This window comes from Apteryx rowi, unplaced genomic scaffold, assembly GCF_003343035.1.
Source record: "Apteryx rowi isolate R43461 unplaced genomic scaffold, aptRow1 scaffold_152, whole genome shotgun sequence".
Lineage (NCBI taxonomy): Eukaryota > Metazoa > Chordata > Aves > Apterygiformes > Apterygidae > Apteryx > Apteryx rowi.
The window spans coordinates 347,340-374,842 of NW_020447775.1; the positions used below are offsets into that span (position 1 = coordinate 347,340).

At 42.8% G+C, this 27,503-nt stretch overlaps 1 protein-coding gene and 1 long non-coding RNA gene across 7 annotated transcripts in view; both read right to left on the reverse strand.

Moving 5' to 3' along the window:
- LOC112962686 lies at positions 1-27,014 on the reverse strand. Its single transcript, XR_003252379.1, has 4 exons — positions 26,944-27,014; positions 21,130-21,209; positions 18,638-18,877; positions 1-41 (listed from the first exon to the last, which is right to left on the reverse strand). It is a non-coding gene; the product is annotated as an uncharacterized LOC112962686 (long non-coding RNA).
- The window catches only part of TSPAN4 (tetraspanin 4), a 282,853-nt gene that overhangs the window by 137,321 nt on the left and 118,029 nt on the right, over positions 1-27,503 (reverse strand). The gene's annotated exons all lie outside the window — the stretch shown is intronic.

A 27,503-nucleotide genomic window follows, 5' to 3' on the forward strand; every position in this document is an offset into this window, starting at 1 on the left:
CCAGGTGAAGATTCCTCAAAGCCTCCCATTAAAGTTCTTTGCTACTCACAGGGAATAAAAAAAAATGTTAACTGGGCTAGAAAGGATGCGGCAATAAGGTAAGACTCTCTAGCATAATGGTCAGGACACTCTCTGGGGGAAGGAAAGATGCAGACTCCAGCCCTTGTTGCGAATAATAAAGTAAAATATTTAAATTCACTGCTGAAGGGACTGGAATGAAATCCTTCCATCTCTCTCTAGGACAAATGTCCCAAATGCTGCTCTGAGCCCCATGATAACAAACTTGCTCTTTGCCCAGGGAACATTTCATTTATTCCATACGAACAAAAGCGACTGAACAGCAGGAACTGAGTAAGGTCTGCCCTCAGCCTGCAGCTTGGTGGCAAAGATATGCCCCAAGGGACAGAAGATACATCCAAACCCCTTGAAACTTGGAAGGGAACTGAACTTCCACATCCCGGGCAGCAGCTGCAGCCATGGAGCACTTGGATGAAGGGCCAACAGAGTGGCCACCGCCAGCATTTTGTGTCGGACTTCCCTGACGGGCGTATTGCAAGAACGCCTGCCAGATCGCATTTCAGAGGTGTCTGCACTATAGATTTGGCAAGAGTAAGCTGTAAAGTAGGTCATCCAGAAGTATTAACCTTGTGGCTTGTCAAGAGTCGGTCTTTATGCATCTACACAACTTTCTGTCTGAAAGAGCAGACCCTAGGTACTCCCAGTGACAAGCAACAGCATTCTTGAGGATATTATTTTTAGACTTTGATCACAGGTAAGATTTAAATGCCTAAACCGTTTCACAGATATAGTTCTACATACTCTCAGATAAGTGCCTTGACTTCCTTGCGCTTCTATTTATTCATGTACAAAATTAATTAGACAGTTATCCTCCACAAGGCTTAAAGCGTTCACAGGATTTTGACACCCATTGACAAAAAAAAAAAAAAAAAAAAAAAACAACACTATGAAAGTGTTTTTCTTCACAGATGGAGAAAAAAACTGTAAAACCCCTTAATATGAAATGAAAGATTATGGCTATGCTCGTATAAAATTTCTTTCTCACACACACCCACAAAAAAATGTTATTTACCTTAAAGCAACCTACAGGCAAAAAAAAAAAAAAAAAAAAAATCAAGAAATGTATAAATAAATCCAAATTAAGATACAGCCAAATATTTAGAAATATCTAACTACACAATTAAGGTACACAAAAACACATGCTTAATGTTGTCACCATATGACTCTGCACTATGTTCTAGTCTGTTTCCACCATACCTACTTTGCAAATGATGTTCTTTTTGGAACAAGAATTATCTTATAAACTTCAGGAAAGGTTTGGATTTCTTTTACATACTGTAATGGTTAAGGAATTACATCATTGAATTCTCCTTTCATGTTAGTTTTCATTAGACCACTCAATTTAGTAGCTGACAGTGGACTTCTTTAATTTAGAGAAGGTGTTGTGTCTATCTACGCTTGGTGCGTACTGACATTTGACAATATAGCTCTGAAAAGCACTGCTTTCATCTCTCTATTCTAGTACTACATGTTTCATCATCACACCAACCTTTATTCCGTTCATGAACTGCCCTTAATTTAATAATCTGGGTCTAGAAAATACTTGTACAACCGGTTGTATGTGGAATCTTAATGAAGCCTGGAATATGATTATCTTGCTCATGCTATAGTCAAGAATTAGTTAAATAGGAGTTTTCTTCAGGACTATGCATTTCTGTGCAGAAATAGGACTTTCGCGCAATTGTGAGGCCCAGGCTTTGTAGTCACTGAGAGTTACACTTGTTTATTATGTCTGAATAAATTTGACACAAGAGTGCTCTCAGGCACTGCTATGAGGTTTATGTATGCTTGGATGGTAGAATCTGCATTTCTATTTTTTGAAATATTTAGGTTCATCAATAAAGCTAAAGGGCAGTGAATTAAAAATCAATACAAAGAAAGACTTCTTAAGGCAACAGAGAGGCAGTTCATGGAATACATGATTGCTAGAATTCATTAAAGACAGGTGCAGGTAATGAATTTTAAGAAGGTCCCAGCATTATCATTATGCAACCCCTCACATAAAATGGGTAGTAAAATCACACTTTGGAGTATGAACTGACAGACACAAAGGTCATGAAGCAACTCCTCTGCCTTTTCAACCTTAAGTAAATTACTGCACAGTTGATGAGATAAATTACTGGAAGGAGCTGAGGGTCACCTTGATAGGCTCCATCGCTGTTGGAGGCGGTATGCTTATACACCGCAGGAGGTAATGATCTAATCTAAATATGGCAAACTCTGCATTAACATACAATATTACCATATTGTTTCCTCTTATATTCCTAACATAAGGAAGCTTAGAAAGCATCCCTCATCCTTCCCAAAACATAGTGAGGGAAAGAGTAAGCTTTCAATTGCATTGTGACCTTGGACAACCTTAAAACAAAATAACCAGCTACAAACTACAAGCGTACCTGTGACAAAACAGTGATTAAAAGAAATTTTTGCAATTCCTGAGATTTATGCTTTCAGAAGAGAGGCAAAACTGAAAAAGAAAGAAATCCTCTGACAACACAGACAGTGACAACCATATTTCATTTTAAATTAAAGCTCTCTTCATCTCAGCTAAAAACCAGCATCAGCACAATACCAGAAGTCAACTTTTAACAGGCAATACTGGACTGCAGCTTTTCAGAGGAAATTTCATCCCAATTATTTGCAGCATTCTGAAAAGGTGTTTTTTAAAAATCTTTTTAAAAGATTTTTTTTATCCACCATCACCTGCATCTATGATGGCCACTACCTTGTTTAAAGACAGAACTCAAAGGTGGCATTTTCAAAAGTATTAGAAAAATTTTAAAGAAATCCCAAAATACTTCCCATGATACTTTCATAGAATTGACTGTGCTAATATGAAAATTAAGCTGCTTAACAAGGCTAACAGGAATGAGATATTATCGACACCTAATCAGGTGGTTGCTGTTTCCTCCAGCCTACTCTCTAACCAGTCTGACTCTGGGCACTTACTACTTTAAAACTATGTTCCAGTGCAGGGATGGAGGGTTAAGACAACCCTCAGCATCCCAGGAACCCATTCAGCATCTTTGCTTCATTTCTTCTTTCTTGATTTAACAATTGTAAGACAATTAGTGGATCTTAGTGATCTGTAAATCTGTGAAGGCAAGGGGAAACAGAATAGCCTTTTCAGAACCTCTATGGCGAAATTTGTCTCTGACAAGATCAGACTTGAATGGTCATTACAAGAGGGAAGACCTCAGGCAATGAATGAAATTTGTAGAAATACAAATTGTAGGAATAAGACAGTTTGCTAATCAAATATGCAATTAAAAAAATAGTATTTTCCATTGGAAAATTATGATTTTACTGAAAAATGGTAAATACTACTACTATCACCATCTAAGAAAAATCACTGTCTAAGAAAACTATAAATGAAATATTTCATTACAGAGTTCCTTGCCCCAAAGGATGCTGGGTTTTAAGTGCAACTGATGCAAAATGTTTTGCTTGAACTTAGTTCAAGAAATTACTAAACTGTGCTTCCCTAACAGCACGTTGATTTATATAAGCTGAAGTATGGGCCCACATTTTCTAACACAAGTTGAATGCCCCAGAAGACTACATTTCCAACAGAATGTGGATCTTCCTCTGAGGGATCTGCATGAAACATTATGAAAACTGCATAATTCTGAATAATCCCTGAAAATGTAGTCCAGAGAAGCAGGCCAACCCAGAAGGAGGAATGGAGGAGACATCAGATGTCTTAACTGCAATCCCCATCTTGTACACAGTTTAAATACTAAAGGCTCAAAATGAATTACTGCAGAGCCAATCAATAATATAAATTATGYATTTTCAACCTGAGAAGTGTTAAAATACTTCCTTTTGATTAAAGAAAAGTCAAATGGAGTGTTTTGGAATTCCCATTATGTTAAGATGTTCTATTTCACATCTCAATACCAATTTGAAACAAAAACAAATATTGAAATGCAGGCATTCCCACTGAGACGGAAACTTCAAATTTTGTTCAGCTCTAATCACAGTTAATTCCCTTCTTTAATTTCAAAGACAACCCTGAAATCTTGTGTAAGGAGAGTGACTTACTCCCCCCCTTTTTTTTTTTTCTTAAAAGAATCACTCATTTCTCTGAAACGTGAATGTCTACTTCAAAGTTTCAAGAGCCACCATTTAGAATCTCATCAGATGTGTACGGACACACCAAGGCACTGAGCTCAGAAAGAGGTCAGCAGGACACCTACAGAAGATCAAGCGCCGTTAACAAGTCACATCAACAAGGATCCACACAACAAATACCAGCGCTTACAAGGAAAAATTATGCTCAGATTGCCTCCTGCAATCCAGCGGAGCTATGAAGAAGTGAAACTATGACACAGTGTAATTGTTGTCCTTTCTGTGCGCATTAGGTAGATACTTGCCTTTTTGTGCCATGCATATACATGAATATCTCTCATGTATCTCTTGACCTGGTGAGTGTAAATCCGCAACAGTGACAGGCAATCAGGTTCTGCAGCTAAGGATACGGCAGCGGCTGCAGGGAGCTACAACACGCGTGACAGTCCCTGGGTGTTCCTAATGAAACATTCAAATGCTGATTTCAGGTAGGAAAAAAACATTGCACATTTCTCGTGGGCGAGCAGCGAGAGATGGCAGCTCCCCAAGCCAGTAATGCATCTTTTCCACACTCCTAATAGCACAAGATTTTTCAGTGTTCCCAAGAGGAAGGGTGAGCCAATTTGATTCTGTTATTTCCAGAGGCGGCCTGTGACTCTTCTTACAAGACCAGAGAGCTTATACCAGCCTGTATCTCTCATGATGATGTTCCTAAACATTAGGTTAAACCCTCTCTCTCCATCTCTGCTAGATCTCACTGTGGGATAGGCGGTAAGCTTGATGCCAGATTGACTAAAATGCAAAGTCATAATTTCCGTATTAAAAGAAAAAGTCTAAAATTTTCAGTTGTTTGGTGTTTTAGCTCCCTGCTTTGTTAAGTTTTCTATCCTCAGTTTTCTATCCTCACTTGAAACTGGTACCCAGGGTAGCTTTGGAGGTGATATGACATTCTAATCCTCTCTTGGCTTTATTGCTTGGTGGATTCAGAAAGGGGATATGAAAAGGATAAAAGATAAATATTGGCATCACAAGCCACTCCACAAATGCCATCACACGGGCACTCTAGGCCCATTCCGTTCTGCATGCTTATGCTAACTATATAATGGAGAAGGAATATTTGGGAAGCTGAATTGGATTTGACATTGTTTTGCGCAGCTGGCAGAACACAAAGCAAGAGCACGCTAATGAATCAGGCCTTGCATCCATTACCCCCCCTCTCGTCCCAAGAATTCCCTCACTAAACATCCATAGGAACTGCCAGGGTTTAAAAAAAAAAAAAAAAAAAAGACAAATTTTCCCCACTGTGTGATATTTTGGGGTTCCTCGGAAGAAGAATGTAAAACCCATCACCCATCATCATTGCCCCAGCCACCAATCCAGCACTCTTCCTCTATCAGTTAGGTGGACGAGCACCAGTCATCCTCATTTCCAGCACATACTGGTGCCATCACGCCGAGTCAGCCACAACAGCACTAGCGTATGTGAAACAGCACCATGTAATTCTAACCTAGGCGGGAAAGTTCAGCTTGATCCTAGCCGTTAATCAGTTTATGCCCTGAAGTATTTATTCTGCTAAGGTTTGCACTTTTATCCAGGTCTGCATCATCACAGGGGACAACGCCGTTAATGGCCTGTCACACGCTCAGCAGCTGAGGGAAAATTTTTCTTCTGGCTGAAGGAAGTTTCACTTTTGGGATTTTAATGGCTGCGCGGAAGGTTCCTCTTTGCACGTTTCTGCTGACAGGCTGCTCTCAGAAAACACCGCAAGAAATAATACTGCTTCAGTCGTTCTCCATTTACATGTATTTATAACCTAGCTGCTCTGCGCTGACCACATTTGCCTTTTGCAGAAACCGTCGAGCACAAAATGGCATCACACGGGCCACGAGAGGACGCGGGAACCAGCGCACTGCARCGGGAGGCAGGCGATCAGCAAGAGCAAACTGCCTCTTACTCCTTACCCACCTTTTGGGGAAGCCTGGGGGGCAGAGATGAATCAGGCTGATGAAAACAGAAGCCCTTCACCTTTAGGTTGCTGGTTCAAACCAAAGCCCCAGTCTAAAGCAGCAGAAAGTGTCTTTCACGCCCTGAAGGTTATGAGTAGTTTATAAGACACTTGTTAGAAATAAGTCATGCTGTGCGGAGCTTTTATTTACTGCCCACTAAATGCCCACCCCGAAGCAGCATCGAGGCAAGGACGAAGCCCGCGGGACCATCACAGCGTCATGGCCCAGGTACGCTAAAGCTATCTCCACCACGGAGCATGGCAAAGCCACCTCCTTCTGCAAGGAGCAAGCATTACAGAAGGAGACTTTCCATGGATAGTTAAAGCTTGCTAAATATTTCTTTTTCTTCTTTTTACTAGTTTGACTTATGGCAATTCCACGTCAGCTACTTTTTCAAGGGAATGTTTTTGTTTTACAACACATTTTTTTCTTGTATATTTTTACTCAGGTTTATTTATAACCTTTAGTCCCCCCCTTCCCCCAGTACACTGTCRCTGGACTTTTCTGGCAAACAGGTAGAGAAACACAGCTCTGGAAACAGCCGCAATGCAACACCCAAAGAAGGCAGTAACCTCCCGTATTTGGAAGCCGTTTAAAGGCCAGAGCCTTGGGGTCCAGCCATACCCGCGCACGCACGCCCCCGTCCGAGCTTTGCTCCTACCTGTTTCTCGAGGGCGACGCTTGCTGGAGGCGGCTTCTCGGCATGAAGGCCGGCCGCCAGCGGACGGGGAGCCGCCGCAGCGGGGGCGCGAGCTGAGCTCGGCGGGCGGCGGGAGCCGGGCGCAGGAGCCGGGCCTGGCGGCACCCCGGCCCCCACAGGGAGGCCGCGCGCGCACGAGGAGACGCGCAGCGCCGTAAGCAGCTGCCAGGCCCAAAATTTCCGTGCGGCACGCGATGGGGGCTTGTCTTAACTGCTTCCCGCCACGTTCTGCCGCTACATTAAGAGCTGTCAGGACAGCGAGCTTTCGGCTCAAAACAGGCAACGAGAGCGGCAGCGGGAGCAGCCGAAGCCGCCAGGGCAGCGGCTCAGTCGCTGCTGCCCTCGGCCAGGCCGGGACAAAGCGTCCGTCTGTCCGGAGGCCCCGTCACGCCTGCCGGCCCCGCTTGCGGCGGCACCCTCTGAGCGGCCTCCTTTCACCCGTCAGGATTACACACAGTATTTATGGCCATAATTACTCTGTCTCTTCGAAGAGTAGCCGCCTGTGAAAACTACACTCGTTCTATATTTTACTTTAATAAGTCTCATAAATAAACCTGACTTAATTTACAGTAACTGCATTCTCAGAAATACAAAATTTCCAGCCCAATTTATGATTCTGTACTGGCTGTTTAAAACATTTTTTTGGGTACTAGTGCACGTGTTTTATACCTACTGCTGCTTTGTACTGTAAAAAGAAATAAAATAAAAGTAGGGAAAGGGTTTGATTTTTACCCCCTAATTCAGTAGTAATAACAGTTGGAAAAAAAAAACAACACAAAGCAACAGCAGTGAATTCACGCTTGCTGGGAAAAATTATTCTCGCTCCCCTTAAGCTTTGAAAGACACATTAAACAAAGAAGTCTTAGAGACTTCACTCTTACTGATGCTACAACGTGCTACACGAGAAGAATTCCTGATATTGTCTCGCTGGTGTAAAACCAGCCGTAGTGACATTAACTATATTTTGTGGTTAGAGGACTGGCCCAGGGATTCAGAAAATTAAAACTGGGGTTCAATATTTGACTCTGTTATGGGTTTCCTGCGCTCTGTTGGATATACGATCTCATCCATCACTCTAATTAGCTGTTATATCTTCTATCTAATCCCTCCTCCATCCTCACCGAGCAGCCACATAAGTACTACCTGCGAGCCCCACCAAACTCCCTCCTCGGATACACTCGCTCCCCGCCTCCACAGAAGACCTCACCTACAGAAACAAAACACAGGGAAACGCGTTCACACCTTTCCCGCGTCTCCGCCAAGGGCAGTTCTCRGCTCCGGCTGCTGCTGAGGGCCAGCTCCGGTTAGACACCACGGGCACGGCCTCCCCAGCCGACCGACCGACCGACTGAGCGGCCAGCCAGCGAAAACTGGCTTCTTGGAAGCCCGCTTGGTACACGGCCACTGTAACCAGTGTGGCACGGGGGTGTTTTTACACCAGTTCACAGCTCTTCACTCCTTGGGAATTTCCAATTTCCAGTGCTGCTCCCCTAAAGGAGTTGGGGTAAATGTTAAGCACCTGGGATCATTTGAAAATGCAAAGATTACTCAACATTAGATACAGTTGAGGGRACACTGATAAAAAAAAGTCTCTTTTACAAAATGTTTGTATTTCTAGCTCGGAGCATACTGGCTATGGCTGTAATCCACATCTGCATGCAGCTCTCTTGGGGTTTCACATCGGAGTGAGCATTAGCAGAAGGTTTTCTAAAGTAACAGGCAGCCAGGGCAGAATCACCTTGCGTGATCCAAATAGTACATTTATTCCTCATCCCACACAATAATCTATTGATTACCATTTAAAACAGATTTATTTGCACTCTTTTCAGTGAATTACCTGTCAAGAATATTGAAAAGAGACCATTCTGATGATGTATTTTTACATTTCAGTCTTTCATATTTCCTCCCATTTGAAATAACCCTGCAGCACAGCATTATATCTCATTTACATTCACTTGTTTTTGTCTGTGAGTTTTGTTGTTCTTTTATTTTTTTCTTCTCAAGAGGACAGCTAAATAGCCATCTCTGATATTCAGTCATAGCTTTGGGACAGCAGATGCAATTTTTTTTTTTTTTTTTTAATTTTAACAGCGTCTGAACACGGAAAGGCAGGGATTAGAACAGAAGCACCTACAGGATTATTCAAGACTGTCTTACTTACATACTCCTTATGACTATTACATCCAAACAATAATATCAAGCAGGCCTGGAAGTACAGGTGCAGATTTCTCTCAGGTACAGACAACATCGCTAGCAGAAAACAACATAACAGCAACACAGACAGTTATAAGAAGTCGCTCCAGTGTAGGGGATCCTTAGATGACACAGGCCTGGCACAGCACTATCTGTGTAACACCACGAACTTCCCCTGGGGTCCAGTGACTTATAAAACAAGTACTTGCAGCTCATCAGCAATATTAGCACCTGTAAATTTTATCCCAAGCTTTGTTCTGTTCTGTGTTTTCCTTACAGTTCCAGCTCCTGAAGCCAGGGATAACAGGAGAGTCTCAGGTAGCAACAAAAATCACTTGCAATCATGGTACAAAGAACAGCTGGAAAATATAGTTTTAAGATATAACAAAATAAGAAGAGAAGAGACTCCTTTTTTTTTAAGTCATAAATCTCTAGGTCCAGACTAGGATGATTGACTCCCTGAACAAACTGAACCTTTGCTCATCACCATAAGTTAAACAAACTGCAAAGTAGGTTTATGACCAGCCATGTCAAAATATGAATTACACAAAGCAGAGAAGTATAAATGGTGCTAACGTTCCACTTGTCATACCTCCAGATTTCAACATGCACTGTAACCTTTAAGCTGCAGATCAGAACTTAAGAGAAATTAAATATGAATAGAAACATTAACAATTTTTTTTGACAGGAGACAAGAGTTTTAAAAAAAGAAATAGCCTTTCTATTTCCAGAACTCCAAATAAATTGCACTGTGCCAATCCTGTGAGAGACAAAAATTGCAAGTGACCCACTTGGTTTTATCATCTCAGGCTAAGCAAAATGCAGAAAGCAGAGAGCAGAGCAAACCATTATTTTTTTATTTTTCAATAATTTCTTAATTGTTAGTAGTAACGCAGGCAGCGATTCTAAAAAATAAATGGGCTTTCATGTAATAAATTCTATTTCAACCACGGAGATCCCACCAAAGATTTAAAGAAACAAAGGTTAGAACGCAGTGATGTGCAACTATTATTTTTCTTCCTTGTTTCTTTCCCTGGGACCACTTGCACCTTCCACAGAGATACCCAAGTAGGAAGGGGAACAGTTAAGTATGTAATTACGTGCCTTACCGGAAGCAGTGAACACTGGAGCGTCGTGAAAAGACATTAAACAATCCGGGAGATTCAGAAACCAGGCACTGAATATAGTCCCATTCTGTTATGCAAGTATCACCTTCTGAAACACTTTTGCATACCAAATTTAATGGAGCTGAACAGTCCCACCGACTTCCCTGGTGTTCCTTAAAGATAAGCTTCGCTGTCGGTGTTTTGCTGAATGCCAGATTAAATGCCCAAAGGGAGGCACAGCACCCCAAAGACCCAATTCCGATCGCACAACAAACTGTACAACACAAGTAATCTCCCTGAAGTTAGCGGGTAAAAATCTCAACCCCCATGAATTAAATAGTAACACTCCTATTCAGTTTAGACAGATCAAATGTCATTCAATTGAAAAAATGCACGGCAAAACAAAAGCAGACTTGAAAAATTCCAGCTATTGGTGAATGAGGTAGCAGGCAAACTGGAAGTAAACTTCTGAAGTTTACCCCTTATCAGCCAAAGCAAGAATGGGCAAGATAAATCAGTCACAACTGTCTGGTGAAAATTAAAAGGAAAAGGTGAATATTAGAAGGTTAGCTTTCCCTTAAAATGATTTACTGTTTTCTTGTGGTGAGTTGGAAGGTGAGCATTCTTCTTTAAGGTCTTGATTCATGCATTAATACTTTCTTTGAGCATGTTTAAGTTCTGTTAACAGGAAAACTATTTAATCACATAGTAAAGTACGTTGCTAAATTGAGACCTAAATCAGTGTCTCTATAAAAGCTTCATTCAAATCAATGGGAATCTTTTTATAGACCTAATAAGAGCTCGATCTGTCACTAAGTGAAAGCAGACTGAACCAAGACATGGAAAAACTCAAGTTTCTTCTCCTGGAAGAATAGACACCAAAATCTGCATGCTTAGTGGCAACTTTCTTTCACTCCCTAATATTAAATGACAGCACTAATAATATGCAGTATCAAGTTATTAAGCATTCAGTCCTGAGCCATCCAATTAGTCTGCTGCAATGTAATTAAAACAAAACCACAACTAACTCAGAAGTGAAATTCACTGCAGTTGAGAGGAGTAAAGCCAAAGAATAGGAGTCCATTAGAACTAGACAAAATTCATACACGGATTGGTCTAAACTCTGGGTAATTAGCTTGAAACAGCTTGACATTATCCAAGGAGGATATGGATAATTGGGTTCAACATCCCTGAAGATCTGCTATGTTTCTTGTGACAATAAACCATTTGTGCTTTGAAGCTCCTTCCTGTTTTCTCAATCAACCCCATCTTACAAGGGTTATTGCCCTGATAATTTACTTGTCAAAACTTGTTAGTCAAAGCAGGACAAAAGCAACAAGGCATGTGGTTAATCCCAGAGATTAATTTGTTGTAATGGCTTTCAGGGATCCTACCCACTGCACTGGAGATCCAAACCAGCTCTGAAACAGTTTAGTCTAAGCCAGAGATCAAATGGTGGAAGAAAAGAAGCCAAGAATTATTATATCATCTTATTTGAGGTGGCTAGAGGAAGATACAAGTAGGTATGAAATACATGCCTGGCAAAGCACCTGATCACTTGACTTTAGAGCCAGGTGCAGAGCAGTCCTCTACTTAACACAATACATATGCTTAAATGCTACGTCAAGTAACGGCTTGTTTTTAATTTATCATCTCCTGACTCCAGCCACCACCATCTCTGAGAAGGGTTACTAGCTGAAGAAGGAACTGATCGAACTTTGACTATGCGTATTTGTTAGCCTTAAAACGCTACGCTGTCATGAAAGATGATGTAGCAAAACTGGCACTGTCCCCCCCACATTTTTCTCAGCTTCTCTTAGTTAAGAGAACAGTTTGCAAAGTTTTCCACAAGATGGGCATTTTCTCTTCTAAAGGGCAAGAGGGAATAGCACCTGAGAAGACAACCTGGTTTACAATCACCCTTCACATTATCAACCATATAGCTGACCCCCTCAGTAATAACAACGCGGCCTGACAACTTCCCACTACTCCCCGCTACCTCGGAGAGTTCATTCTGACGTACAGCTGACCGAGGCTCAGTCACAGCTCACTGCATGTCTCGAAACAGTCTGTTGCAGAGATCAAGGGAATAAAATCCAACTCCATTTAGTATTGCTAACCTTATGCATACAGAAATCAGGAATCAAGCTCCTCAAACCGTGGAACTGAATTAAAATGCAGGATGTATTTCTTTTGTTAAATTTCAGGAGTCTGAATCTTCCAGCACATTACAGTGACATCTTCATATCTTCTTCCTCTGGTAAGGTAATGCGCTCACAGAAAAACAAAAACTAATATTCTGAAGTAATAACATGAATGTAAAAGTTGGGTTTTTAGGAAAAATGGAAAATATGGTAAGAAGCACAAGAAAATTACAAGAAGCCGATGCTGTCCTTTGCCCTCAGCATATCAGATTCTGATGCCACAGGCAATACGGCCCCACAAGTATGGCAGCGCAACTTCCACACCGCTACTTGCCACGGCAGAAATACAATTTCAAAAAGCTTCAAGAGTTGGAGAGCACATCTAGTTACACCAGCTCTGCCATCTCATCCTGCACTGCCCTTGGTGGCAAGGAAGGGCAGGGATCCCAGAATTTGAAATGACCTGGGCTTTTGGGCCACTGCATTGCAGGACAGTCGGTTTTGCAGAATTCAMCCCCACCCGGTGTGCGAATTCCCTTAAGCAGCCTCTCCTTCACCAGCCCATTCTGCCTCTGAAAGTCTGACATTACAGAGAAAAGGCACGGGGGGAAATCAAAAAATAGCAAACCAAATATGCAAGGCCTTTCACATCCTACTGATGAGCAGATATCACCAGCTATAGGAATAAAAATATTTTGCTTTCTTCTCCCATGTGCCTGCAGGGAAGAAAATATAATTCTAAATTCAAATCTCAGAAAAAAATTTACCTTGCAGAAGGGTAAGGGAAGTAGGGAAATGCCAGAAACAAAATAAAGAGAAAGCATATCTTCAAGAGAAATCAAACAGAGATAATAGCTCATGAGGTTTTGGTCGTTTGTTTTGTTATTGTCTTTAATTAAAGATTCTTCATTTTTATATTCACATAGTTCATTTTTCCCTCTCATCACCCAGCACGACACCTGGCCCCTAGAGGGTATTTTTCAGTATTGATATGGTTCTTTACCAGTTTTTCCATCTCTCAATCCTTAATTAGCAATAAAGGCAGTCTGGTTAACAGTCCTATCAGGCATATTTATGTCAACGTATTATTGCCATCATTCCTGTTGTATCTGTCAAAACACTCCTGTACTCTGTGCCTGCCTATAGGTTTCTGGCCTCAGTTTTACTCCGAGCAACATCTTTGCTGCACAGAATCGCACTCGGCATCAACACTGGACCCTTCGCCGTGAAAACACAGGCTCATTCTCAGTTCAGACAGAAAGTAACGTGCTAATAATCTAAAGCAGCAGCACATGAGACCAAAAGGCTGATAATCTCCACAGATTAAAGTGACTGTTAATCAGGCTTAACAGGTAATACTGTTAAACAGGTTTGCATGCAGATATATTTCAAATTGTGTGAAGAGAAAGGAGGTCTCTTATCTAAGGTGGAGACATAAGGGAAAGCCAGAAATTTCAGGATTTTCCCAAAATATTCAAAAGCATAGGGAAAGTGAGTTGTGGAAATGGAGAAATAAGGACAGTAAAAAAGATGGCAATTGAGACTATCAGATCCGACACCCCTTGTCCATGCAGGACACTGAGGAACTGGAACTGTAGGACCCCTAGAACGCCTCCCACCGCGCTGCCTGAGGCTCTTCACTGCGAACACACAGGAACACAAACTCAGAGAGAGAACATCCTGGTGAAGCTCTTCAAGGTGGGATATAGAAGAGATTAGATTAGATGATCCGATGTGCATTTTTGACCTTAGTACACATGAAGCTATGAACAATAACTGAGCAAACTTTCATATGAACTCAAAGCAGTGAGACATCCACAAAAAAGCTAAGACATCAAAAGTTAAATGATTTGCCCATGATCATAGGGAAAATTCTTGTAGGATGAAAAACAGAATATTCTGCTTCTCTGACTCTGTCTGATTAGAATTACAGCTGCAAGAGCTTTCTCCCTCATTTAACCACATGTATGATTACAGAATGGGTAGGAAAAGAAAATATTGACTGTAAATATCATTCAAGCACTTTTCTTGTCTCCTCCATCCAATTAAATGACGTGAAAGAAAAAGATCTTTTTGGAGCAATGAATTACTGAAGATAACAACAGTGTGACATTTCCCAGTGCCTCGCAGCCAGCTTGTTGCTATTTGTTTATAACAGGAAATGATGAGAACAAGAGAAGTCATTCTGTTCTCATTAGGTTTTCAGATGTCTCAGACCAAGCTTCTCTGTTGTACCAATAACATTGTAGTCATGTATTTATCAAAGAAGAAACAGAACTGAATTTGACTGAGGGTGGTCAAACACTGGAAGAAGTGCACAGACACTGAGGAATCTCCACCTTTGGAGACATTCACAGCTAGACTGGGCATGGCCCTCAGCAACCTGATTTGGTTGGACCTGCTTTCAGCAGGAGGTTGGACTGATCACCAGAGATCCCTCACAACCCAAATTGTTCTATGATTCAGCGACTGACTATCTCACATCGCTCTTCTCCAGTCCAAGGCAGCTTAGAGCACTTCTTCCTCAAGCAAAGAGCTTCGCAGTGCCAATGYGATTACTTCAGCAGGCAAATGCCGCTGTCATTTGCGTTGATGGAGGCCCTGAGGTTACCTCCATTCTTTCAGTCTGATTCTACTGGAGTCATTCAATAAGTCATATAGATTTCAATTGGACCCAGATTCGGTCYCTGAATAAGGGATGGACCACTGTATGGACAAGGCAATCTGTGAGCAACCTCATTGCTAAGAATATAGTACAAAAAGAAATTAAGCTCATTAGTCATTAAAATGCACACTTCCTTGTACAAGACTGCACCAGAAGCTCTTGGTAGCAATCGACTTTCCTATATTCAGTGGTGGAAGCTGAATTTCTGATTACTTTTATGAATTCCAAGAATAAATATGCTAAGCTAATATTAAAGAATACCATCTGTACAATGATAAACTTTGTTTTGAATTATAGCCAAAACGACACCCAACAATTGTAGACCACTGTCATCAAGTTTTTACAAATTGATACTGAAGTGCTTTTTATAATTTTTTTTTCAGTGAGGTGGACCAGAATTTCACTTTGCACTGTCATAATTGTACCGATGTCAAAAGGACTCCAATGAATTCCACCGACGGAGTTCTGCCCCAACACATGGCATAACTTAGTACCATAGGTGCCTGATTCTGATCACTCCCTTACAGGATCAGAAATCAAAAATAACATAAAAATCTGAGGATCTCATTAGGCATAGGACAGAGTCAAGTCCAAAATGTGAAAAAAAATACATATAATGCATGAATCTGGACTCTAAACTTCAAACTCCTTACATATACCTTTGTCTGACAGAGGAGAAAAGACAGAATTCTGAATCTTCTATGTGTGCAAAGAAAATTTAGGCTGAATATTCTAAACTGAAAATGCGAATGCAGAAACCATAAAGAATAAGCGGTAAATTGCTCCTTCCACATTCATTCCATATAACGCTAACAAGAGAATATGAAGGAAAAGCTCATTTGAAGCAAAACTGAATCACATCTGTTTTTATTAAGAGGCTTTTACACTTTCAGTAGAGTGAAACCTCCCAAACATTTGCAATGCATGAAAATTCATCAGAGCTTAGGATCAATGCAAGTGCTAATGTGTCCCAGCCTAAGACAGCACTAAAAAGCACAAAATGAATTGGGAGTTATTTTAAGTTGCCAGATCTACAGAAGGTTGTTCAAAATGTTTCAGAGCGGAAAAGATCTGCAATTCTTTTTGCCTCTTCATGGGAAGGCAAGACCCACTGCCCTCAAGTCAAAGGCAGAAACAGACTCAATTCAGAACTACTACTTATAAGTAGGTAACAACATACACATCCTGGATTCCTTTTTTCTTCCTCAAGGCTTCACCACTGCTGTCATTTTGAACTTTACCGTTGAACTCACTTTGCGCAAGCTATTTAATTCACGTAAGTGACTTGTCAGCCACCGCAGAACTGTTAAGTACGCTTTATTTCCTAGTGGCCCAGCTTTGTACTACATCCTGTGGCAAAGGCAACAAGACTTCCACAAATAAAAAGGAGATTTTCCCCCAGACAATTTGTCCTTTTTAAAAATCATTCATTTACTGTTCAAGAATCCTTCTCCTTCTTCTGTGGTTTTACCCTTCCTGTCAACATACTTCTTTTTCTCCGCTATACTCTGCCATATTCCTAAACCATGCTGCTCACAACTAGCACCATGGATTTTTTTTTACCCTTCTTGACTCTCCTATCACTTTGCATCACTATCTGCATTGCTACCTCTCATGGTATCAGGATTCAGAACCCAATTTGACAGATCAGTGCCTCTTATTTGAACTACAGATAAGGGAGAAGTTGTCACACCTCTCTGTTAGAGGACATCATTCTGTTCAGCAAAACCAGCCTGCACTCGTGCCGGTGCTTTCGGCTGTATTGCACTGCAGACATGTACAGTCTAATATATCCTGTTTACTGCTTTCCAAATGATGTATTTCCTTCAAATATCAGTGGAAATCATGTTATCACACACACTCACTTGGGCACCTCCATGATAAATTTCGTTTTCTTTCTTGTTCCTTCTAAGCTTCCTGGTTTCTTCATAACATTTCTTTTTATTCACTACTATTTGGAGGACATTTCAGTTTCTATCTTGCTTATCTCTTCTTCCAGGTAATTAACGGAACTTCCAAATAACCTTCTTCCAGATATTAAATGACACTTCAGACAACAGGAAAACTTTAAGGAAGACAACTGATTTAAATCCTACCAAACTTCTAACTGTTAGCACTTACTTCTTTCAACAGTTGTTAATCCAACTAACCAATAACAATTTAACAAGCTGCCTTGTCTGAAGTACTGTCAAATGTTTCACTACAATACAGATACATTATAACAATACAGATACATTATAACATTTATATGCCGTTCTTAAGGCCATCGAAAATGCAAAAGACGGTTAAAAAGGCCTACAAGGAAGATACTATTTTTACCACCATGACCCCATTGAAATCAACAGAGCTACGGCAGTTTAACCAAGCTGAGAATATGGCCCTATTTATTTTTGTCAAAGACGCACTTTTTCTCACAGTACATTAGTAGTCTAATCAACTGACGACTACACATTTTGCTTCAGCTGGAAGATCAGTCACAAGCACCGTGAAATACTTGAGCACTACTGCACTAAAGCAAGCCAAGGGACTCTGTTAACTCTATCCTTGAGCCATACAATCTGTTGGAAGTTTCAAGAAGCACTAAAAATCCTAGAAAACTTAAGAGAGCGAGTCACACAAACTGCAGTTTATCATGGCTGCTACGTATCAGCTAGTAACTACTTACTTTCAAAAGCCCAGCAGAAATTCAGCCCTGTGGTACGGAAGTGAAATCCACAAGAAAAAAAAAAAACAAAAAATGTAATTAAAAGAGAAAGGATGGCTGATGGTGAGAGCTGGAAGCAGGGCACATTGTCAGCTGAACCAAAGGAGCCTTGGTTCACTACAGTCTATTTATATCTGAGTGGTTTTTAATAACGTCTCATCCAGAGGCAGCAGCAACCTTGGATTGTGTCAAATAGACTGGGGAAAGATGCCAAGAGAGAAATACATGCTTTCACCCTGTTCACAGACTGATTCAAAGAACCAGCTTGAACAGTACAATCTGCTGCTCCCGCATCAGCTGAGCACATTACTCGAGTGATGCTGCTCCCAGCATCACCATGGTTCTTTTCTTTGGATTAGGCCAGGAGTCAGGGTTCACAAAGAAACACCAAAGTGTTGGCATGAAATCTGGAGGTCTCTAGCTCAATATCCTCCTTGAAGCAGGACTACTGCCAACACTACATCAGCCATGCTTTTGTCTATATGAATCTCAAAAATGTCCAAGGATGGAGATACAACATCACCAGTAACTTCTTCCAGAGCTGCAGCACCCTCCAAGGGAAGAAGTTCTTCCTGACTAGCTTGAAACTTTCAAGCTGCAACTTGTGGCCACAGCCCCCTTGACGTATCATCTGCAACTACCGGGAAGAGTTTGGCTCTGTCATCTTTGTAACTCCTTTCAAGCGGTTGTAGGCTGTTTTTAGATCACCCATTTGCTTCCCCTTTGCCAGGGTAAACAAACCCCATTCTCTCAAATTCTCCCCACGAGCCATGTGCTCTAGGCCCCTTACCACCTTGGCAGGTCTTTGCTGGACCCTTTTCAGTTTCTTGACATCCTTCATGAGCTGAGAGACCCAAAACTGGACCCAGCATTCCAGGTGAGGCCTCACCAGTCCCAAGTAAAGGGGGATAAGGATTTCCTTCAACCTGCTAGCCACCCTCCTCTAAACACAGCCCAGCATGTAGTTTACCTTATTCCCAGTGAGAGTGTGCTGTTGTTTCACAGTTGGCTTGGCATCCAGCACACCTTCCAGGTCCCTTTCAGCAGGACTGCTGCTCAGCCAGYTGGTTCCCAGCCTCTACCGATGCACACGGTTACTCTACTGCAAGAGCAGAATTTTGCACTTCTTGACAAACTTCATGAGGTCTCTGTTGGATGGTCTTCAGGTTTCTCAAGATGCCTCTGAACTGAAGCTCTACCCTTTGGTATACTAACAACAGAAGCAGACAGTTTTCATCTCTCAGGCTTTGTGACCAGAACTGATCACATCTATAGCTTTTCTTTTTTCTCTTCCTTCTTAAAATTGGTTCCATGCTCCAAAGAAAACAGTGGAACTCTAGCAATATAACTGCCCTTCCCAAATATGAGGTGTTAAGCACCTCAAGAATCCTTCTCAGAAGCAAATCCCAAGAAGTGAGTGTTATTTTCCCTAGGGATAGCAATATTACTGCTGTGTGGAAGGCAGAAAAACATTCCCATATATCTAGTCAAAAATTCACTATCCAATTCAAATGACATATACTGTAAGTAGGAAAAGCCGCACACAGCAGCTGATATCTAAAAAGGGGGGTTGTGATATCTCTGAGGCATTGAAGAACCTCCCTCAAAAGATACTGTATTTCTACTGATAAGCTCCAGTGTTCATTTCTGGAAAAAAACAGATGCCTAGCCTATTAGATTCTGTATCACTGGAGTTTCCCATAAGTACAGAATGCCTTACACTTTGCAAAACTGAGTAACACATCTTTCTGAAACCATTCAAATCATGTTCTGGGCAGATAATTTTAACATAACCTTATGTTTTAGTCATTGAAAGAACATTACTATCTAAATCTTTGCATTTTAGGATTCCAATTCATATCCTGAGAGCTTCTATTGCCTTACTGACTAGGTAAATTAAAAGATCCTCCCTTTGGATTTTCTCCAGTAATACAACAAAAAACAAAAGTGCTAATTCCACTTTGGTTCATGCTTTTCCCATGATGATCTCTGAAGATCCAGGGAGCTTGCCTGCCATCCTGAATCAGGCAATTTAAATCTAACAGGCATGCAATGATTAACCATTTAAAAGCACTAACTCATGATAAAAGCAGTGGACCTCAGCACAATTATTCAGCTAGACCAGGATGATCTTAAGGCCCTGATGGAATAGGGATGGTTTAAGTACAGTTCTTATTCAAGATGATTCCTTTTTAATAGATATTTTATTTGAAATTGTAGATATGAAGAGGAATATTTCTTTTTTAGCTCTTTATTCCCAGTGAATAGCTAATTAAACTTGGAACAGAGATGCTTACGGTTAATGCAGCCTGGTCTGTGAATGAACCTGCAACATGACTGCATTGCTAGTACTTTTCACTGTAAGGTCAGAGCAAGCACAACAGAGTGAGGCTTCACTACATTCTTCCTTTTTAAAGAAAAATGTCTCCCAAACACAAGAAAACATCTTTCAGATCCACCCATGGGTGTCTCTGTTTCTTTCTCCTTCTCTGCATCAGGTATCAGGAGATGCTCCCCTCTGTGGGCTCCCTCCCTCCTTCCTTGAACTCTTGGCAGATGAAGAGTTACTTTCTGTTTTAGGCTGCAGCCCCAAGGCTCACTCAGTTAGCGTACCAACTCCTGTGCTATACTGTTGGTTCGGGTCGCATTTCTAGCTGACAAGTCTTTACACGAAAAGAAAAGAATAAGTGATTTTCTTTGGTAACCCTGATGACAGATTCAGCAAAGGCACTAAAGCCCAGAAGATCACGAGCAATGGGCTATCCTTGTGCCTTCGCTGGATGGGGGACAAATGGGAAACTATCCAAGAGGTAGGATGCTGACCAGGGGTCCGTTCCTGTTCCTGATACATGGAAGCAGCCTTGATCCAGCCTTTTCACTCACTTTTCTGCAGTTCTCACAATCTGACAATGGGAATAAAGACACTTTCTTTTAAAGAAAGCTTCAAAATCAACAGACAGATCTCAATCAACAGCGATCCATTGATCTCATTGGTCTCCTACTGCCTGCCACCAAGGCGCATGCCTGATGTTACTTTTCGCACCACCTCATGAAAGAGGGACACTGCCGGCAGATGACTTAGTCTTCAGCTGACAAGAGCTAATGCTCTGGGGGATCCAAGTGGGGTTTAAAGCTAGCAGACTTACATCTTGAGCAAGCAGCCCACATGTGTGTTTGCAGGCATGTCTTAGATGAGGAGGATGGGAAGGAAGAGGGAGGATGACATTTATCGGCAGGAGAAAGAAATTCTGAAATATTCTTTAGCAGAGGGCACTACAAAGTGACTTGGGATTTTTTATTTTGTTTTACTCATGGGTCGTTGGTGGTGCTAGACCTGGCTGTGCAATGAGTTTGAATCTGCTCTCGTTTCTCATGTCTATACGATAGAGACAGTCAAAAAAAGTAAGCAAGCTGCACCCTACAGTGCTGTTGTACCTTCCTCTCTTGCTAGCCTACTCTTACCTGTACTGAGAAAATCTGAGGAATGGAAAGTGAAAAGGGGAGGAAAGGGGACTTCCACAGCTGCTACTGTCACACAGACCCTGCAGTAGAGAGAAAGGTTTTCAGTTAATGAACTATCATTGTTATTATTATTATTATTATTAAAGATCACCTATACTATGAAATATACATCTGTATAGATGCATGCCAGACCTTCAGGTCAGACAGATATGTAATAAAAAGAGCAACTTCTCAGTTCGGTAAGTCAGCACAAACAGCTCTGCTCAAGTCAGAAGAATCTGTGCTACTTAAACATCTGGTCAGACACATCCTTTCTTGTTGCTGACATTTCAGAAGCAGTTTGAGGCCATTTTTGCTTGCTGGTTCTCATGCTACCACCTTATCAACTGCTCCCCACACGGCCACGGGAACACAGACAGACACTGGGCAACTGCTTTTCCCAAGCTCCTCTACTTGCCCAGTGCCCCTTGAATTATGCCATATCCGAAAAATATTGACGGCAAATGAGATATAGTGGAGACCCCTGAGAGAATAACATTTTTAAGAATGGAGAGTGAATGTACTCCAGCCACGGGCTCGTCGGGGGCACAGACAAACAAGCTGCTACTGACTGACTCTTTCAAGGTCATTCGTTTGCCTGTAGTTTGCTTCCCTTCATCACAGGCTTGCAAATCTATGCAGACAGCGCCTGAGCAATGTACGACAAAACGCAAGTCAGCATTTCAGTGCTGGAAAAAGAGCAATGTGCCTCTGYGCTACAAAACCAGTGCAGTACGGTCACCGGCGCCGCACTCCCCCTACCCAGGCCTACCCTTCCAAGATGCTTAGAAAAAAATTATGCATGAGAAAGGAAATCAAGCAATTTATAGCTGATTTATCTGTGCCACACACCACTTATCTGAAGTGCACATTTTCCCTTCCTTACAGATTGAACAGGATGAGGATATTGAATGGTTCTGAAAAATAATTCACGCTAAAGCCCATCGGCCTTCAAAGCCAGCCAAAACAGTCATCAGCATCTAAAGCAGCATGAAGCGGTCGGCGCTCCACAGCCCAGGCAGCCCTCAAATGCTCCCACTCAGCCTAGCAGCCCTCCCCGGGGCGAACCCCCGAAACGCCACCTCTGCTCCTGGCGCCGAGCCTCCRCTACCGGCACCGTGCCCGTCGGAGGGAAGGCTGAGCGCAAACGGAGGTTCACACAGCGATGAGACCAGCCGCTGCTGCGGCAGCGCGCAAAGCAATTTCACAGCTCCAATGCTTTGGAGGGTGGACTAGAGCTCAGACAGTCCCACGACCCCGTCTAGTGCAAGAGGAGAGGCTGCAAGGTTTCTTCACCATGAAGGAAGGAGCAGTTCACTTATCGCAGTTTTGAACTGACAACGTAAGGTCCATCTCAGAGAGCAGGGCTCTGCCAACCCCCCAACATTGCGGCCAACTGACAGGCCACAGGCGGGAACGATCCTCTCCAACCCTCTGTCTCCCAGCTCCGAAAGCAGCATTTTCCTCTTGTCTACCCACTGTGGATTTTGCACCGACTATGAAGGTCTGACAATTTGCTTTGAACTTTTCTTATGCCCTTGACAGGGATGCAGAGACAGTGCAAAATGGCTTTTCTAACAGATAAAACGTTGCAAAGTAAATTCATTGTCAGGGCCCTGGTGCACTAAGAAGCCTTAATCACTCTGACCCACCTCACCTGGGGCCTCCCCGCACCCCCTCTGCCCATGGGCCTAGGGGCTCCGCTGAAGTTCAGTCACAGGCCTTCAGCCGCAGCTACGCTGCAGATGTGCCAGTCTCCAGCTCCAGCCATGCCTGTGCCTGGCCTTGGGCCCCGGAGCCTGATCCGCGGACTGACTTCCCAGCTGGACCTCGGACCTGCCTGGTGTCACTGGACGTGATCCTGACCCTGACTTGCATTCTCAGCTTGACTTTGGACCTGCCCCATTAGCACGGGCTTGCCTAACGATGTGGGCTCTTGGCTGACCCTGACTACCATCCCCAGCCTGGCCCACTCACCTCWCTTGGGTGCTGTGGGGACAGGCCCTGGCCAGCGAGACCCCTGCCCTGCCAGCCGTGTTACTGTGCTTGGCTCCCCGGCTCTTAGGCAGCAGCCGGCCCTCGCTACTCCCTGACTTCCAAGTCAGAGATGAAGTCTCCTGTACCTGTATGAGCTAAACATGCCCAAGCCACATGCTAAAAAAGAACAGGATGAACAGACATTCATGGGACAGAAGGTTAGAAAGCAAAGCTCTAGTACGCTTCAAACACGAATTCTGCCCTACCAGGAGACTCTCAAAGGGCTCCATCCTATGAAGTTTCTGTGCTGTGTCTCCCCAGTAACACATTTCCAGCCTCTAACCCACAGGGAGTGGGTAAGGATACAGTCAGCTGCCTGGAGCCCAGGCACAGTCTATTGTTAGCAAAGAGAAGATCATTCACGCCTTGGAGACAATGGAGCTTCATTACAGATCCCCCATGGTCTCTAAGACTTTGCTGAACTTTAGAAAATGTTCCTCTTTCTGAAGAGCAGAAGCTCAGCAGCTGACAGAGGTTCCAACTGTGCAGACCTCTGTTATAATAATTGCAYGAGCTGGGACTCATTAGCCAGCTGTACAAAAATACAACCAAAAATAAAGAGGGTAAGAGCCTTCCCCCTTTCAAGAAGCACTTTTCCATTGCACAGCTCCAAGCTGCACTTTGTATAGCCAAGGAAACTGGGGAGCAGATCTTCAGAGACTCTAACCCAGTGCAGTTCCACCTACTTCAAAGGAGCTAAGTTCAACTTACGACCTGAATGCAGCCATATGACTGCATCTGTATGACGCCATACAGATCAAAGGGAATCTCAATGTACTTTTTTCTCTCCCTAAAAATGTGCCCTTAGTTTGTTACTAGTATGTATTTTATGCTCCATGTAGGAAATGATGACAAACCTTCAAGTTGCCAGCACTGGGAGAACCTGCTCTGATTAYCTAAATAGTCAAACAGCGGCTTTCCAAGTTGTGGTTGATCAAAGTGCATAAGATGCTTCTCTACACCCCAGCCTATTAATTGAATTTGCAAACTTCAGGGCCATCTGCCCTGTTGCCTGTGGAGTCGAGAACACTTTCTGATCACAGCTGCTCCTGTGCCTGGCCTCATTTACTGGACTTCCTTCCCCTCTTGGACCTGCTGCCTCCTGAGCAGAACATTGCTCCTCGCTGATCATAACACCAAAAGGTGACCAGGAAAGGAGGGATGAATTTGGAGCACACAGCATTTACCTCCAGATTGCTCTAGGTACTTCGCTCATCTCCCAGTGGTAATAGGCTCTTCTTATATTCACTAACCCTGACTTCTAAGCAGACAAAACATGCAGAGATTTAAGACACAGGTTTCAAAAAGTGTCTCAAATCATCCTGGAAACTGGTTTTCACGAGCAGAGAGCATCCACAATTCCAGATACAGCTTCCAGCAAACTGGGAGTATCCAACAACCCCAGGAATCATGCCCCAACGTTGCAGATCCCACCCCTGAAAAGGAGAAAGTGGCTTTGAACACACACACACACACACACACACACACACACACTCTTCTGCACACAGCAGAGAGCAGCAGGAAACAACTCAATCACTTTCAAGCAGAAAATAAGAAATTCACCACCCATCAGTTTCTTACTTGGGTGTAATTACGGAGCATTACAATAACCTCCTTGCGTTGCTTATTATGCTAATCTTAATTGTCTTGCTGTTTCCTCGCACACCCTCCCATCTGTTTGTCATTTCTACGGGCTGTCTCTCATCTTACGGTTGTTTGACTGCAAACTCTGAGTTAAGGACTGCTTTTCTATTAAAGGTGCAGAAAGTCTAGTCTGAGGCAGTCTTGGTCTCTGACTGCAGTTTTCAGAGACTGTCAAAACATTCATAAATTAATTGGCATCTGCTATGTGTCAGGTTATTTTTGTTTTGTCATTAAATAAGCTTTTACCTTAAAACAAAAGGAAACAAACCAAGATCAGTAAAAATATGCAAGCCAATACCAGTGACAGAATCAATTCTGTAAAAGCATTTCCCTTTCTCTGATTAACTGTTTCGCTCTCCTTGCCTTTAAATATTTTTGGAGTGATACGAGTGAAATTCCTCTCACTGTCTTCTGCAGTAAAGCTTAAGATGAATCTAGTTGTCTTCCCCACGCACACTGCAGGAGGGTCTCTGCTTGCTGTCAAAATCCCACTAAAATGGATGCAATGGAAATACATTTAAACAGGATAACATCCCTGGAAAAATATGAAAGAATTCTCCACATCTTGTCTGTTTTGTGAAGGCTCTCCTCAGGTCCCAAGCAGGACCTCAGGAAGGCCTGTTATTTCTRTAGCCCTTTAGCTCAGAATCCCTCAATTGAAAAAGATATGAGAGTGGGAAAAGCCCACAGAAGAGCAGCCCACGCTATTGTCTGTTATTAAACATAGATGAGTTCATTTTCCAATGAACTAATTTTTAATGCTATTATCACAGCTGAAAGCTATTTCATGTGCTAAAACAGCTTTCGAGTGCAGGCAACAAAATACCAAGGGTTTGATCTTTCTGACGATCAGATCCTTCCTAACAACCAGAGGACCTGATGTGGGCAGCAGATGTTTAGGGCTACTGAATAATCACGGCAAAATAGGCCCCCTAAATCAGAGGCTTCTTTAGAAAACACTGGCCTCTCTTTCGGTCTGTGACCATGCACAAGTTTGTTCTCTGAACACAGCTTAAATCAGCCAGGTCATTTCACCGAGCCAGCAACGACAACTACAAGAGACCAAGCGTCATCCGAGTGCCGAGACCTGGAAACCTCCTCCCAGAGATTTCTGAATCCCTACATCAGGGCACAGTCCAAGTCCGTAAGGGACTAACTATCTGCTAAATTACGAGTGTGCTTCTCAAGCTTGCGCACAACATGTATTTCTACAGTCCTGTGAAGGGCATTTCTGCCCACAGCCGAGTAGACGCAGGAGTGTTAGGATAGCAGTGTCCATCTACACGAGGAAGGCAGCAAAACTGTACAGGAGATTCCATTACTACCTCATGTCTTAATCCAGCAAAGCATTGAACCACAGTCTAAACAAAACTTAAAAGCTTCTTTTTTAACAAACAATTCCYCTTCTCCCATGCTTTTTGCAAAAGAAAGCCATAGGAAAGCAAACGTTGATGAAAACTCATTTGATCTTTGTTGAAGCTTTTCACGAGAACAAAAACCCATTCCTGACCAGGTCTAGGAAACTTCCCAAGAGGCTGTTCAGAAGGTGCGAGAGGCACGAATCTTCTCTGTACACCTCCAAATTACGAAGAACAAGCTGCCAACAAGTTTCAGAGCTCAGAGTTTCAGAGGTAATTTGGTAGGTAAAAATACAACAAATGGCCCCTCTCCCTACCCCCTTCACAGCATCTTGCCCTAGTTTGCGCTTTCAGCTACGATGTCGAGTTGGCTCTATCCACGATGGGATTCACAGCCCTGCCTTTCCCAGAGCCCCTGCTGAATTTTCACAAAGAGCTTGCTAAATCGGTAGAAAGAGGCATGAAACTTTTGTCACCAGCGACGCAGCAGAAGGAGTGCCTGCTATTAGCCTGAGGAAGTTCTGGGTCCAAGTTTGTTGCCAACACGAAGACAAGTGCCTCCCTACTATGGACCGGGCAGAAGGATCATGCCAAGACTGAGAGACCCAGAATCCGTTTTGGAAGCTACAGCTGTAGCATGCCTGCATGAGGCTCTGAAGCAAAACCTTTAATTTAAGAGACCCTCAAATTCCTGGGGCTTGAAATCCAGATTTTACATTTCAGCTCCATCTCTTACCAGCAATGCAGCAACTAAGTGTGCCTGATCGGTATGCGGCAGAAGCGACAGCAGGGCACCCTCGAGTCTCCTGCTCTGCTTGCCCTCAGTACGGCTGCCAGACGTGCACACAGGCCACRCTCATTCTCCAGAAACACCATACTTCATAAGCCCCAAAAATACCAGCCTCTGTGACAGGAGAGAGGAGATAACAGTCACAGCCAGACGGAGGCAGAAGCAAATTCTTCACCAAAGCTGTATWTTTTATGCACTGCTCTGATCAGATAAGATGCATCTCTTACCCCAGTCTTCTGATGTGGGCCCAGCTGAATCTATGAGCCACCATCAGAGCGAGCGGTCGGAAAGACGTGGCAGCAAAGACCTGTATCCATTCAGTGCCGCTCCATTCACAACTCAGTGAGGTGTTTTTTTTCCCGACTGTCCAGAAATCTCATTTTAGGATTGGAAAAATCACACTGCACGTCTCCTGTCTCTAGCAGCACCCCAGGTAACACAGGCTCAGGACTGCATGTTCAGGGCTCTGCTGAGGAGTTAAGCAGCAGCTGCTCTAGGCAGAAGAG